This window comes from Pinus tabuliformis, chromosome 3_2 (assembly GCF_031772625.1).
Source record: "Pinus tabuliformis cultivar Carrire ecotype Pingquan chromosome 3_2, CPIR1, whole genome shotgun sequence".
Lineage (NCBI taxonomy): Eukaryota > Viridiplantae > Streptophyta > Pinopsida > Pinales > Pinaceae > Pinus > Pinus tabuliformis.
In genome coordinates this window covers 969391323-969404856 of record NC_142302.1, presented here as the reverse complement: position 1 = coordinate 969404856, position 13534 = coordinate 969391323, and the positions used below count along the sequence as shown (strand labels likewise).

At 36.9% G+C, this 13534-nt stretch overlaps 1 pseudogene across 1 annotated transcript in view; it reads left to right on the top strand.

The window, feature by feature from the left end:
• The window catches only part of LOC149183861 (uncharacterized), a 36741-nt pseudogene extending 28551 nt beyond the window's left edge, over window positions 1–8190 (top strand). The window contains exon 6 of the transcript XR_016257214.1: window positions 7940–8190. The product of XR_016257214.1 is annotated as an uncharacterized LOC149183861 (transcript). The remainder of the gene's footprint in view (window positions 1–7939) is intronic.
• Window positions 8191–13534: the final 5344 nt, after the last annotated feature.

The following is a 13534-nucleotide window of genomic DNA, read 5'->3' as shown; positions in this document are numbered from 1 at the left end:
TATTGCAGAAAGCAGGCAAAGGCAAGTTGTTGCAGCAAGCAAGCAAAGGCAAAGCAGTGTTGGAGCCTAGTGAACCTGAGGAAACTGAAAAACAAGGCAGGAAAAAGAGGCCAAGGGACTCAAAAAGGCATTGAAGGAGGAGAAATGACACAATTTGCTAGATGAAGACCTAGACATGGAAGACATAATTGCCTTGGAGATTAATGAGGATAGAGAGTATTAGCTAGATAAGGTCAATGACCACTTAGAAAAGCTTCTTGACAAAGCCAACAGAGATAACTAGCTACTAAGGCACATGGCACACCACTATCAAACCAGAAACATGATATGTAACATCAAACTCAAACAGTTGGAAAACAAGCTAAAGGAAATCCTAAAGGACAAAAATGAGAGGGATAACTTGGAGATGCTTGCTGAAGCATCCATGAGGGCTTGACATACATCATTTTGCAGCTCATGACCAATTTTGAAGGATTTCTGAGCATTTTTGGTTTTTTGACTATTTTGGTGCCAAATTCAGAAAATTGGCTAGTCACAGAAGGCGCTGCGCTTTTTCCTCAGGCCTTCAAATGACAAATGGTTTGGAAAGCTTATGGCCTCCTCTCAAAACCCATTTCATCATATTTCTCAGAGAGGGCCCAAATTTTGAGAAAAAGGAGAAAAAGGGGTCAAAAATCAACATTCTGCCCCTCTTTTTGACAGGCGCTGTGCTTCTGGAGACACCTTGGGAGAATGAGTTTTTGAAGGCCTTCCCATGGGTCATTTTAAAAAATTCAAGGTGTTATGGAAACTAGACAAGCAAGGCTAGTTGACCGTTCTTTAAGATCCCAATTTGGACTTCAGGAAGGCACCTTAAAGTGGGCTCAAAGTTGGCGCTGCGCTTTTGCAAATTTTTGTGTTTTTCATTTTAATTTTCACTATGTAATTTCCTAGTTTTCAGTTTGACTTGGTCAAAGTCAAAACTCATGATGTAATTGAAGTAGTTCGAGGTTAGATGATGTAATCATGAAATAAATAAACATGATAGGTTGTTTTTATGGTTTAATAGGCCTCATTAAGGAAGCAAAATCCAAAACAAAGTCTAAAAGAAGTGTTTGTATTTGACCTTCTCACTCTCACTTGTTGGTTGAGAGAATCTTGGAAACAGTTCCACCACCTAGGAATTTGACTCTTGAAGGTGGGGAAGTGGTTCATTTGAGTCTATATGTATCATTTCTCATTCAGAGAGAAGGGTTGGACTTTTGTGGAGAAGGCTTGTATCTTATGTTCTCTTCAGCTAATACAGGAGCAGTTGCAGCTATATTTCAGGAACTCTAGTTCAGTGAGTCTATGGTGTTGTTTCCTTTTCTTATCAGTTTCTAATGGATAAATCATCTCTCTTTACATGCTTTATCTTCTTCCTATGAATTTCCTTGCAGTTATATAGACATAAATCTTGAATTTAAGCTTTGTTTATGTGGAAATCATACTTGTGTTTCTTTTCTTCTAAAGCTAATGAATTCATGCTTTCACATGCTCATTAGGTTCTCTTAAACTCACAAATCTATACTACATTGACAAACACTCTAAGTGCACCATAACACACTGATATCTAGCTCCTCTTTATACTTGTCACTGCATACTTGAAGCCTTGACCTAATTACCTGCTCTAAACCCTAGTCTAGCAAACTAAAAACCCTAAATTCACAAATACTCAAACCCTAAATTCACAAATACTCAAAACAAACTTGCATATCTAGCCTAAAACCTTTTTCTTTATAGTTATTCATTGACAAACCCTTAGAGAGATCCCTCTATGGTTTACTAGGGCTAGCTACTAAGCTGAAAGTGGTTTGAGGTTACCTCTTTCGATCTCCTCAGCCTAGGAAATTGTAGGGGAAGATCAGGGCCATCTTGGATTGGCTAACACCCAGGAATGTGGTGAAGTTGAGAGGGTTCCTGGGCATTTGCACTTACTACAAGAGGTTCATGAGAAGATTCTCACAGCTTGCAGCACCCCTCACCAATTTGACAAAAAGGGGGGCTTTTGAGTGGACGTAGGTGGCATAGGAGGCCTTTCGGTGCCTCAAGAAGGTTATGAGCAACTGTCATGTTTTAGCTTTGCCGGATTTCACACGACCATTGTACTGGAGTGTGATGCTTTTGGTGAGGGAGTTGGGGTCGTGTTGACACCGGGAGGCCATCCTCTTGCATTCGAGAGCAGAAAACTGCTACCCCACGGGTGGTTGTACTTTGTATATGACAAAGAGATGCTGGCCGTGATGCATGCGTTAGCCATGTTTAGGCAATATCTGGTGGGCAACTAGTTCAAGGTGAAGACTGATCACAACAGTCTTCGAGTTTTCTTGGAGCAACAGCCATTGGAGGAGAGGCAATAGAAGTGGGTGAGCAAAATCCAGGCCTATGACTTTGAGATTGAGTATGTTAAGGGCAAGCACAACATAGTAGCAGATGCACTTTCCCGGAGGCCTGCAGTACTATCTTTGATGGATGTTACTCATGATTGGAACGCTCAACTTTTGGCTGAGTACTCCAAAGACAGGCAGACTTGTAGATATTGGATGGCACACACATGGATGACTGGTTTCAGGTGATGGATGACGCGATTTACTACAAGGGCAGAATATATTTGGTGCCAGGATCGCAACTCAAAGGGAAGATTATGCAGGCAACCCATGACTCCCCTCTAGCAGGACACCCTAAGTTCCTCAAGACATATCGTGCCATTAGGGAGAGGTTCTCATGGCGAGGACTCAAGGGAGATGTACTGAGGCACGTGTAGGAATGTGTAGATGGAAGATCAAGGCCATCTTGGATTGGCCAACACCCAGGAATGTGACGAAGTTGAGAGGGTTCCTAGGCATTTGCACTTACTACAAGAGGTTCATGAGAAGATTCTCACATCTTGCAGCACCCCTCACCAATTTGACAAAAAGGGGGGCTTCTGAGTGGACGTAGGTGGCACAGGAAGCCTTTGAGCGCCTCAAGAAGGTTATGAGCAACTGTCATGTTTTGGCTTTGCCGGATTTCACACGACCATTTGTACTGGAGTGTGATGCTTTTGGTGAGGGAGTTGGGGTCGTGTTGACACAGGGAGGCCATCCTCTTGCATTTGAGAGCAGAAAATTGCTACCCCACGGGTGCTTGTACTTTGTATATGACAAAGAGATGCTAGCTGTGATGCATGCGCTAGCCAAGTTTAGGTAGTATCTGGTGGGCAACCAGTTCAAGGTGAAGACTGATCACAACAGTCTTTGATTTTTCTTGGAGCAATAGTCATTGGAGGAGAGGCAACAAAAGTGGGTGAGCAAAATCTAGGCCTATGACTTTGAGATTGAGTACGTTAAGGGCAAGCACAACATAGTAGCAGATGCACTTTCCTGGAGGCTCGCAATACTATCTTTGATGGACGTTACTCATGATTGGAAGGCTCAACTTTTGGTTGAGTACTCCAAAGACAGGCAGGCTTGTGAGATATTGGATGGCACACACAGGGATGACAGGTTTCGGGTGATGGATGACGTTATTTACTACAAGGACAAAATATACTTGGTGCCAGGATCACAATTCAAAGGGAAGATTATGTAGGCAGTGCATGATTCCCCTCTAGCAGGACACCCTGAGTTCCTCAAGTCATATCGTGCCATCAGGTAGAGGTTCTCATGGCGAGGACTCAAGGGAGATGTACTGAGGCACGTGTAGGAGTGTGTAGATAGTTAGAGGAACAAGGTGGAGCTGTCACATCCCGCAGGTTTACTACAATTGCTCCCCATTCCAGAGAGGAAGTGAGAGAGCGTGTCCATGGACTTCATCACAGGGCTTCTGATTGCTCATAGGCGAGATTGTATTTATGTTGTGGTCGACAGATTGACCAAGTTCGCCCATTTCTTTGCCATCTTCAGCCTCTCAGATGGTCGAGTTGTTCTTTAAGGAGGTCTTCCAACTACATGGCCTCTACAAGACCATCGTTAATGACAGGGACAACCGTTTCATGGGGGCTTTCTGGCAGGAGTTGTTTCGGTTGGTGGGGATTGAGCTCACACCTAGCACCAGCTATCACCCACAGAACGATGGGCAGACCGAGATAGTAAACAAGTGGCTAGAAAGGTACCTACACAACTATGTGACGGGGCAACAAAGGGCGTGGGTGAAGTGGCCTCATCTAGGAGAGTTCTGCTACAACAACACTTATCACATGTCGATCATTATGTCCCCTTTCCAAGCACTCTATGGATATGATGTACTTACTTTTTCTGACATGATATTTGGAGATAGTAGGGCCCTAGGGGCAAAGGATTGTGTTTAAGAGAGCCAAGAGATTCTTCGAGCTCTCAAGAACAACTTGCAGGTAGCCCAAAATCAACAAAAGATGTATGCTGATAGGCACAGGGTGGAGAGACAGTTTGAGGTGGGGGACATGGTCTACCTCCACTTGCAGCCTTATCGACAATCTTCACTTAAGCAGAAAGGGGCAAAGAAGCTCAAGCCACGCTTCTATGGGCCATACAATGTAACCAGGAGGGTCGGGGAGGTAGCTTACGAGATGGAGCTACCTACAGAGAGTCATTCACAATGTATTTCATGTTTCTTGCCTGAAAAAGGCATTGGGGCAGCAGGTTACAACAACCATCGAGTTGCCTCCGCTGGTTGATGAAGGGCACTTAGTACTGACACCAGAGACCATATTGGAGACACGGAGAGGAAGTTGTTGAAGAAAATGTAACTAGGTTTGGTATTTACAAATGTAATTTTGATCTTTGTACTTGCAAAGGAAAAGAAATATTATTTTTGTTATCTATAACAATGAGTTTCTTGCTCATTGAATAAGTCAAGCAAGTCAAAGAGTCAATGTCATGCTCTTCTTGAGCTCATGTCTAATGTATACAAGTCTACAAAATGTCTAGATTAGCCCTCCAAGACAAGCACAATCCTCTTGATGAAGTCGGCCAACAAAACGAAGTAAAATCAATCATGTCGGCTTGCATAAATGACACACCTCTTCAATGGTTCAAGTCGGCTTATTATGGAGAATGAAACCACTATATATATCCAATAGGGTTTGCGCAAAAGAGAGACAACTGAAACTCAGATTCCTTTGAAATATCATGGACACAGAATTTGGATTCTTTGAGATCTTCGCATACATTTCTGTAGCTTTTGGATGGGCACAATGAGACACATTCTTGGATATCTCTGAAACTGCGCAAGAAATCATAGTGTAACCTTCTTTGTGGTAACACTCTCGACATGCTCTCTAGACAATTCATAGGTTAAGCATCGTTGTGATAAGAAGGATCTCGGTGATCCTATAGTAACTCACTCTGTCTCGACACATGTCTAGATGTTTTCATAAGTCTTGGTTTATTTGTGATAAGGATATCTCTGTCTCAACATACTTCCAGACATAGTCATGATCTTGATCATGATCTCGGTGGTGAATTGATGATACAAATCTCAATACAAGGAACAATGCAGTCACAGTCTTGGCAATTGAGTGACGATGATCTCCAAACAATACATTCTCGGCAGACGTAGTCACAGTATCGAATGATGAGGATCTTGGTGATTACATAATGACACTCTATCTCTGTATACATGTCTCGACATACACTTTGAAATGATCTCAGTATAGTAGTGATCATGATATCGATCATAACCTTGGTGAAGACAAGGTGCAACTCTCATATCAGTATGAAGTCCTCATTGACATGAAGATGATCTCAGTAAGAATGCAACAATGATCTAAGTGAAAGGGAAGCTATGGTGCAGAAGTAATAATCTCATTGTTATAATGAATATCTCAGTGAAGGTGCAGTAATGATGACCACGATGAAGCAACAATGATGATGATGATCTCAACAGTAATGAAGAAGAGGATCAATGTCTTGGTCTTGGAGTGGCTCAGTATGTGAAGGGTCTTGGTCTTGGTGTTTGTCAATTAGAATCTCTATAAGAAGAATTTTGTGCGGGTTTTCCTCTCCAAGAAGGAGAGGTTTTGGCCCTGGCAGAAAGCCAACATCGTGTGTCTTTGTCTCTTGTATTTTGGTAATTGTTTGATGATGTAAGGAATACACACACTAATAATATCAAGAGAAGACTATGCTAATAAGAAAAAGTTAAAATACCTCACAAATAGTTATCGTTATGAAGAAGAATCTCAATTAACTCTAACTACCCTAGATTCTTCAACATAAGCTGAGGAACAGGGTCATCCGAGAGCACTTGGTTAAGTGGAAGGATTTGCCAGAGGAGGATGCCACTTGGGAGAGTGAGCAAATTTTGCAGCACCCAGCTTTACAGTTGCTTGGGGACAAGCAACATTTGGGAGGGGAGGACTGTAATGTCCCTTCCTAAATAATTTTGTTAAGAAGATTTCAAATTTTGTCATTTTTGTCAATTTTGGGCCTAAGACAGTTTGAAGGGAAAAGCACTTAGGACAAGGGGGCCAAAATTAATCACTTAGTGGAATGTGGGGGCCACTTCTCCAAGAAATACGCACTCCCTAGTTGGGGAAAATCATATGGCTAAGGAGGGAGTTCGATTTGCCTAGTGTGGGGGCCCACATGAAGGAAGGGAGAAACAAATTATAAATAGAAGGGAAGCAACATCATTTGGGGCCTTTTGATAATTTGATAATCGATTGTTGCTCTAGCTGTTTAGCAGAGTCACATAGTGCTGTTCAACACAAGAGTTTCCCAAGGAGGAGGCTCAACCTTTCTTCGGTGGACTTTGAGTGCCACCCTAGGAAGGCTATTACATCAACTTTTGGAGTTGGAGAGAGGACCACACAGGTGGTACGAGTTCTGGGTCAGCTGGGACACAGTTTTGGGAGCCACAGTGATTGGAGGAGTTTGGAGCTGTAGCGTTGCTGGAGCATTTTCTGATCGGTTTCTAGGCAAAGGAGGAATATTTGCAGGGGCAGGAATCATCACATATCAGCGAATCGAATTTATGGAGGTGGGCCTGCGTCATCCTGCCCAAGGACTGCGCAGTCTTTGTTGAGGCATTTTTGTGGGGTGGCTTGTGAAGGGGTTTTAGGAGCTGGGATTTGTTGGGTTGGATTGGAGTGGATTGTGGAGAATTTTCCAGGCATTTGTGGTGCAATAAACTCAACATCTGCTACAGTTCTGATTTTCTGTCTGTGGAGGAGGGCCAAGTATTTTGGGGTCAATTTTGGAGCATCAAAACTAGAGTAAACCCTTTTTTGGTTTTTTTTCTGGATTTTTGACAAAGATTTCAGAAATAATTTAGCGGAATTTTCTGGGCCAATGCAGATTTACATAGGGGAAGCTCCTGCAGCAGTTGGGCATTGATAGAGCATCCACCTGAGGCTTGTAGCTTGCCTTGTGCAAGCCCAGGTGCACTCTTTCTATTTCATATTGTACTCCAACAGATTTATATAATAAAATTGGCCCATTTTGGTGTGTTTGGAGCATTTCTGGTTTCCTGGTGTTTAATGAAAATTTTTGTGCTGAATTGTGTTGCATGTTTTTGTTATCACTGTAAATTGTCCATTAAGAATATTACATTTTCTTATTAACAAATATCATTTTCAATTGTATTTCCTTTTCCATTTAGCATGTAGGACTTGCCATGGGACTCCTGCATCATGGTTGTAACTTGTATTCTCGGTCCCATTGACCCATTCTTTTAGTCACTTACAGACATTAGTAACATTATCTTGTCTTATGTTATCTTTGGATGTACACTCTGATGCAATAGTGGGTTTTAGAGGCCTACTTAAACATACATCTAATATGGTTTTTGAAATGATCCCAAAGTTCCAAATCTTCACAGTTAGCATTGTGAAATTTCAAACAAAATGATTGATAGTCTGTAGCATCTGTTTCATATCTAAATACCAAAAGTGAATTCTCATAAATCAGTTCTTCTGTTTCTTTAGGTTTCGACTAACTAATAACTCATTTTACTAATGCAGGGCTATGAGACCGCAGTTGAAAAATCACTCGTGTTAGGGTTCTCACATACCGAGTTATTCGACTTCTATGAGAAACTTGAACAGATACAAGAGCAGTTGGATTCTTTATCCTGATTTTTTTTTGATGTACCAAGGCACTGCATTTGGCATTTGCGTGCACGAGTATACTAACAGGTACTGAAGTTTTTGAGAATAATAATAACCGCCTTACTTTTATTTAAATGTTAGATGTGTCAGTTTCATTGATTTACTTCTTTCATCATTATGCGTAGAAAAGTGGAATGTTTCTCGTTGGTCTATATTTTTGAAATTCAGCATGTACTCTTGGCGTAAAGGTTTCTGTGGCGTGTTTAATTTTGAGCAGGCAAAGCTCAAGGCTCAAATGTAGTGGTATTTTTATTTGATTTTGGTCAATATTTTTGAATTTTAGCATGTACTCTGGGGATAAAATTTCTGTGATCTGTTTAATTTTGAGCGGGCAAAGCTGAGGGTTCAAATGTAATGTTATTGTTTTTTATTTAAAATTTTGAGCAAGCAAAGCTTAGCGCAAAAAAATTAAAATACAATATGGTTGGCTATCTTTTTTATTTAAAATTTTGAGCCAGCAAAAGCTTAGCGCAAAAAATTGAATACAATATGGTTGGCTATGAATATATAAGCAAAGAAATACCATAAGTCATTGAAAATCTATTGAGGGAAATACAAGTCAATAGCTTGGTTTGATATTGATATGATATTTGTAACTCATCAATCTTCTTTTATGACAATTTTTCCATCGCCTTTCATTTCCATATTTAAATCTTTTAATATTTTGGAAGATATTTCCATATTTAAATCTTTTAATATTTTGGAAGATACAAAGCATATCAAACAAGCGCTATATAGTAGATAGTCTTAGTCCTTGTCGCTTAGTTTAAATATAGTTAAATTAAAGTAAAAACAACAAAATAAAGCAATTGAAAAATGGCTCGTAGAATCAAGATTTTCATCACCAACCCCATCCATGCGTGTGAATGAAAAATTATGCATAAATGGAGAGGAACTTTTAGAACAATCATACTAGGCTATTGATGTTGAATTGTGATGTCTCTAAAAACCCGTGTTTAGAACCAAATCTATCCAACATAATCAATTACTATAATGGCTACACTTTTTAATCTATGATGGGTATATCTACTTTGAAAAAGAAATGTTCTCGTAAGACAGTTGTAAATAATCGCTTAATGATTTGTGTTTCTATAATGTTTCTAGTTTCGTGCCAATATGGTCCAAAAAATCGCTTAATGATTTGTGTTTCTATAATGTTTCTAGTTTCGTGCCAATAGGGTCTCTTAAAAGTTTTATTTCATGCATGTATATAATGAGAAGAATTTTAGAACAATAGAACAATCACACTAGGCTATTGATGTTGAATTGTGATGTCTCTAAAAACCACTTGTGCTTAGAACCATATCTATCACTGGTATATCTACTTTGAAAAAGAAATGTTCCTATAAGACAGTTGTAAAAAACTCATACATTAAGGGTTTTTACATAATGATTTGTGCTTCTATAATGTTTCTAGTTTCATGCCAATATGGTCCCTTAAAAGTTTTATTTCATGCATGTATATAATGAGAAGGGGTTTCTTCTTTTTATATACCCATGGGCTTTTGTGACCAAAAGTTATTATTATTATTTTTAGTATTAATCTAAATTCATGTTAAACCAAATCTTATCAAACATTGAGAAAGAGATCAAATTTCTTAATATGTAAACTTTTTACTCATTTAATTTCATGTCATATATTATGAAATTTACTCCTTAAAAATTCGATCCCTATCAATACTAGTTAGATGAATATTTAAAATAAATTTACATTTATTTAATTTTTACATATTTTCATATAAATATATAATTATTTTTTTAAATGTTTCAATATAAATGAAACATCTTATACTAAACTTTATTCATAAATTTTTTTTTATAATATATAAATCGTTAACTTAATCTTTATCTATATAATTCAATTATATATTTTTTATAATATTTAAAATTATTAACCTAATTTATATATAATTCAATTATATTTTTTTTTATGAATAATTTAAAACTAAAATAATTTATATAACTTTTAAAAATTATATAAAAAAATAATATGGTATCATAAGTTATAATTTTATTTTGAAAATATATATATATAATATATAATCCAAGTTTTACTTTTATACAAATACTTGATATTCATTCTTTCTTAATTCCTATTTCTAATTCCTATTAATATCGAAATTTAAAAAACAAACAATTTATTGAATTTAATAACTTTTTGATAATCACAACATTTATTTTCACAAATTAAAAAAAAATTCTCTCAAAAAATTCTCTCAAACTTAATTATAATGCACACATTTAAAAAAAATTAACCACGAAAAATAACACCTGTAAAAAACAAATCACCCATCCAGTTTTACACCTCAATTACCTTTCCTATTCATATGCAATATAACTTTCCTCTGTTGATGTGTAAAAGCAATTTTTCCAGTCTTCAAATTGAGAGATTAGGAATCCATATCGCAATGCAACGAATTAACGTAGCTGGAGGAATTGCTTGGAAAGTTATGGAAATTCTAGTTATATTTAGAGAAAATTTGGTAAGGATTTGTGTAAATTCAAGTTATAAGTTGTTAAACTTCAAAATTTTAGGTGTTTTAGACATTTTTGATGGTGCTGAATCCATTTCCACCATCAAAAATATGATTCAAATGCTGTTTATACAAGATGATTTTTTTTACCTGAATTCCTTGCCATTAGACGACTCCCCTAACCTACCTAGCCGTTGAGTGAAAATCTTGAAACCATGACGACGTGGCCACCCTAAATCTCTTAGAGAGGATTGCTAGCTTGTCACACGTCTATTCTTTACGTTCATATTGTTCCACCTGCTACCACTGGGTGTAACAATTGTTTGATCGGATTTATCGTTATCTTCTTCCTGAGCAATTTTATGAATAACGCCATCTGGTGCCAGGTCGAATGCATCTGTGTATTCTACATGGGAATGGCGAAGATCTGCGTTTGTAAGGGAAGGAATCAACCCAATTACTTCTCTACGCATGCTCTCTACTTGATCGCCACTGAAGGTGTTGAGAGTCTAACTTTATCGACGAGATTCACAGGGCACGATTGCGATGGAACTGTACGCTTTATTTATATATACTGTGGAATGAAAACAAGTCATGTCATGCCAGACCTCTTTTGTACTGCAGAAGGTCTGGCAACTGCACGGTCTAGCAGTTCTATTTTATGAACTGACATGGTTGACGGTAGATCAATATGATTAACAATAGGAGTGAAACGACTAAACCAATCACAATTCAAATAAATAAAATTTAAATATTAAAATAAATAAATTAATTTTATTGGCAATGTGAATATTATATGTTGTGATTTTTTTAGTCAAAGCAGTATTAATTGGTAGTCAATGTTGAAGTGCTTTTGGCAGGGATAACAATAAATAATAAATTTATGTACGGTGGTAAGATATTTTTATCTTAATGTATTTGATTTTAAATTAAAATATTTTAATTATGGTTATTATTATTATTGATGGTTTTCCAGTTTTACATTAAAAATGTTATTTTTTATTTTTTTTTAGTATATTAAGAATAAAGTATTTTACATATTTAGAAATATTTCTTTCATTTTAGTGTATTAAAAGTAAAGTATTTTACACATAATGAAATATTAAGCTGATATAAATGTAAGTCCCAAGGGCTAACTCAATTGATAGAGTCCTCATGGTTAAAGCATTTTTGCTATTGAGAATTCACGGGTACAATTTTCTGGACACCCTTTGCTTTGTGGTTGAGCTGACAGGAGGTGATCCCTTGGGGTGGATCTGCCTGGTACAAATATTATGTGGGTGTAGTAGTCACCAATCTTTGGGGTCTGTGAACCACATAGAAGAAGTTGACATAAATGTTATTATTTAATTTTATTTAAAACATTTCCACATATTCTATGGCTGTAGTGGTCACCAACCTTTGGGGTCTGTCAGTCTGTGAACCACATAGAAGTTGACATAAATGTTATTATTTCTATTTTATTTAAAAAATTTCCACCAACCTATGCCTTAAGTTACATTACAAATCTGAGCCATAGTGTGTTGTCAGAAACATCTTGCTTTTCTTGATGTAATAAATTGTTTTTCTTGATGTAATAAATTGTTTAGTAAAACCTCCAGTTTTGGTTTTTTTTTGGTTGCTGTATGACTTATCCTCCCTCCAAATGGTGATGGTACTATGGATAGAATTAATCAAGCCCCCTAATGTTATATTTAAATAACTAATTTAATTTGATTTGATCTTTGAATTCAAAGACTTTAACATTAGAGAGGAATAATATTCAAACTGCTTTAATGTTGTTTCCATTGTGTAAGGAAAAAGACTCAATCTCAACTAACTTTTAAAACAATTAATCATATCAATATATAAGGTAGTTAATATAGTGTGCAACTAAGTAAGCCAATACTACATTTGCCCTAAGTTTTGAGACTAAAGTACTCAATGCACTACTTAACATCCTCTTGTGTAGTAAACTTTGAGAACAAAAACACTTATTTCTTGAATATTCCTTTTCATATATGGTCTTCTTTCTCATTGATCATAATCTCAATTATAAAGACATCATAGTTGTTATTATTCTGTTTGTGCACAAGGTGATTGGACTAACCCTCTTCAATGGGTTGCATCACTAAGGTAGATAAAACTAAAAGAAATAATTAATCAAGCTAACTTCCTCTATCACCACAAGTAAACAAGCTAAACTAATGGAAATTTAGAGGAGGAAAGGTGAAGCAAACCTTGGAGAGTTTTTTACAAAATTGGTAGCTTGGATGTTGAGCAGGGGGAGTAGGATCTAAGTGAAGTTTCAACATTTTAATGATATTGCACACAATACAACAAACAAAACAATCTTATACTTTCGTACCATTGTTTAGTTTTCCAAACAAGTAGCTCAAAAACCAAATAGAAATGAATTAAAAAAAAAACAAGCAACTATTGAGAGGGAAATAAATATCGATATTTGTATCAACACCAATAAAATGTTGTGGACAAAAATGAGAATTTCATCTTTAAGAGTATTGAAGGTGGCTATCAATGCTGTATTTTTGGGAGGGGTTGTTTTCCCAATTGGGGAGCATTGATCCGTAAACTATCGTGGATATTCCATTGAACAATTTGTCACAACAGTTTTGTTAAATTTGTATTGTTTTTTTTTTGTAAGTTTGGGTGAGACTACATCATCATCATGTCCAATATATCACCCCGATTAGAGCGGGGAATTAAACCGATGTCTTCACATCAAGGAGTGCCTTAACAGAGCACCCAATCACCATCTATCCAAGACCCTGTTGGCAATTTGTACTGAAATTTTGAAATCTATACTATGAGGGTTATTTTCCTTAGAACTTTGGATTTATTTACTATTTTTTATGAATGTGATATAGAAAATGTAGAAAATAGAGAACAAACAAAATTACAAACTTCTGGATTTATTCACTGTTTTTATGCATGTAATATATGAAAATTAGTAAATAGAGAACACATGAAAATA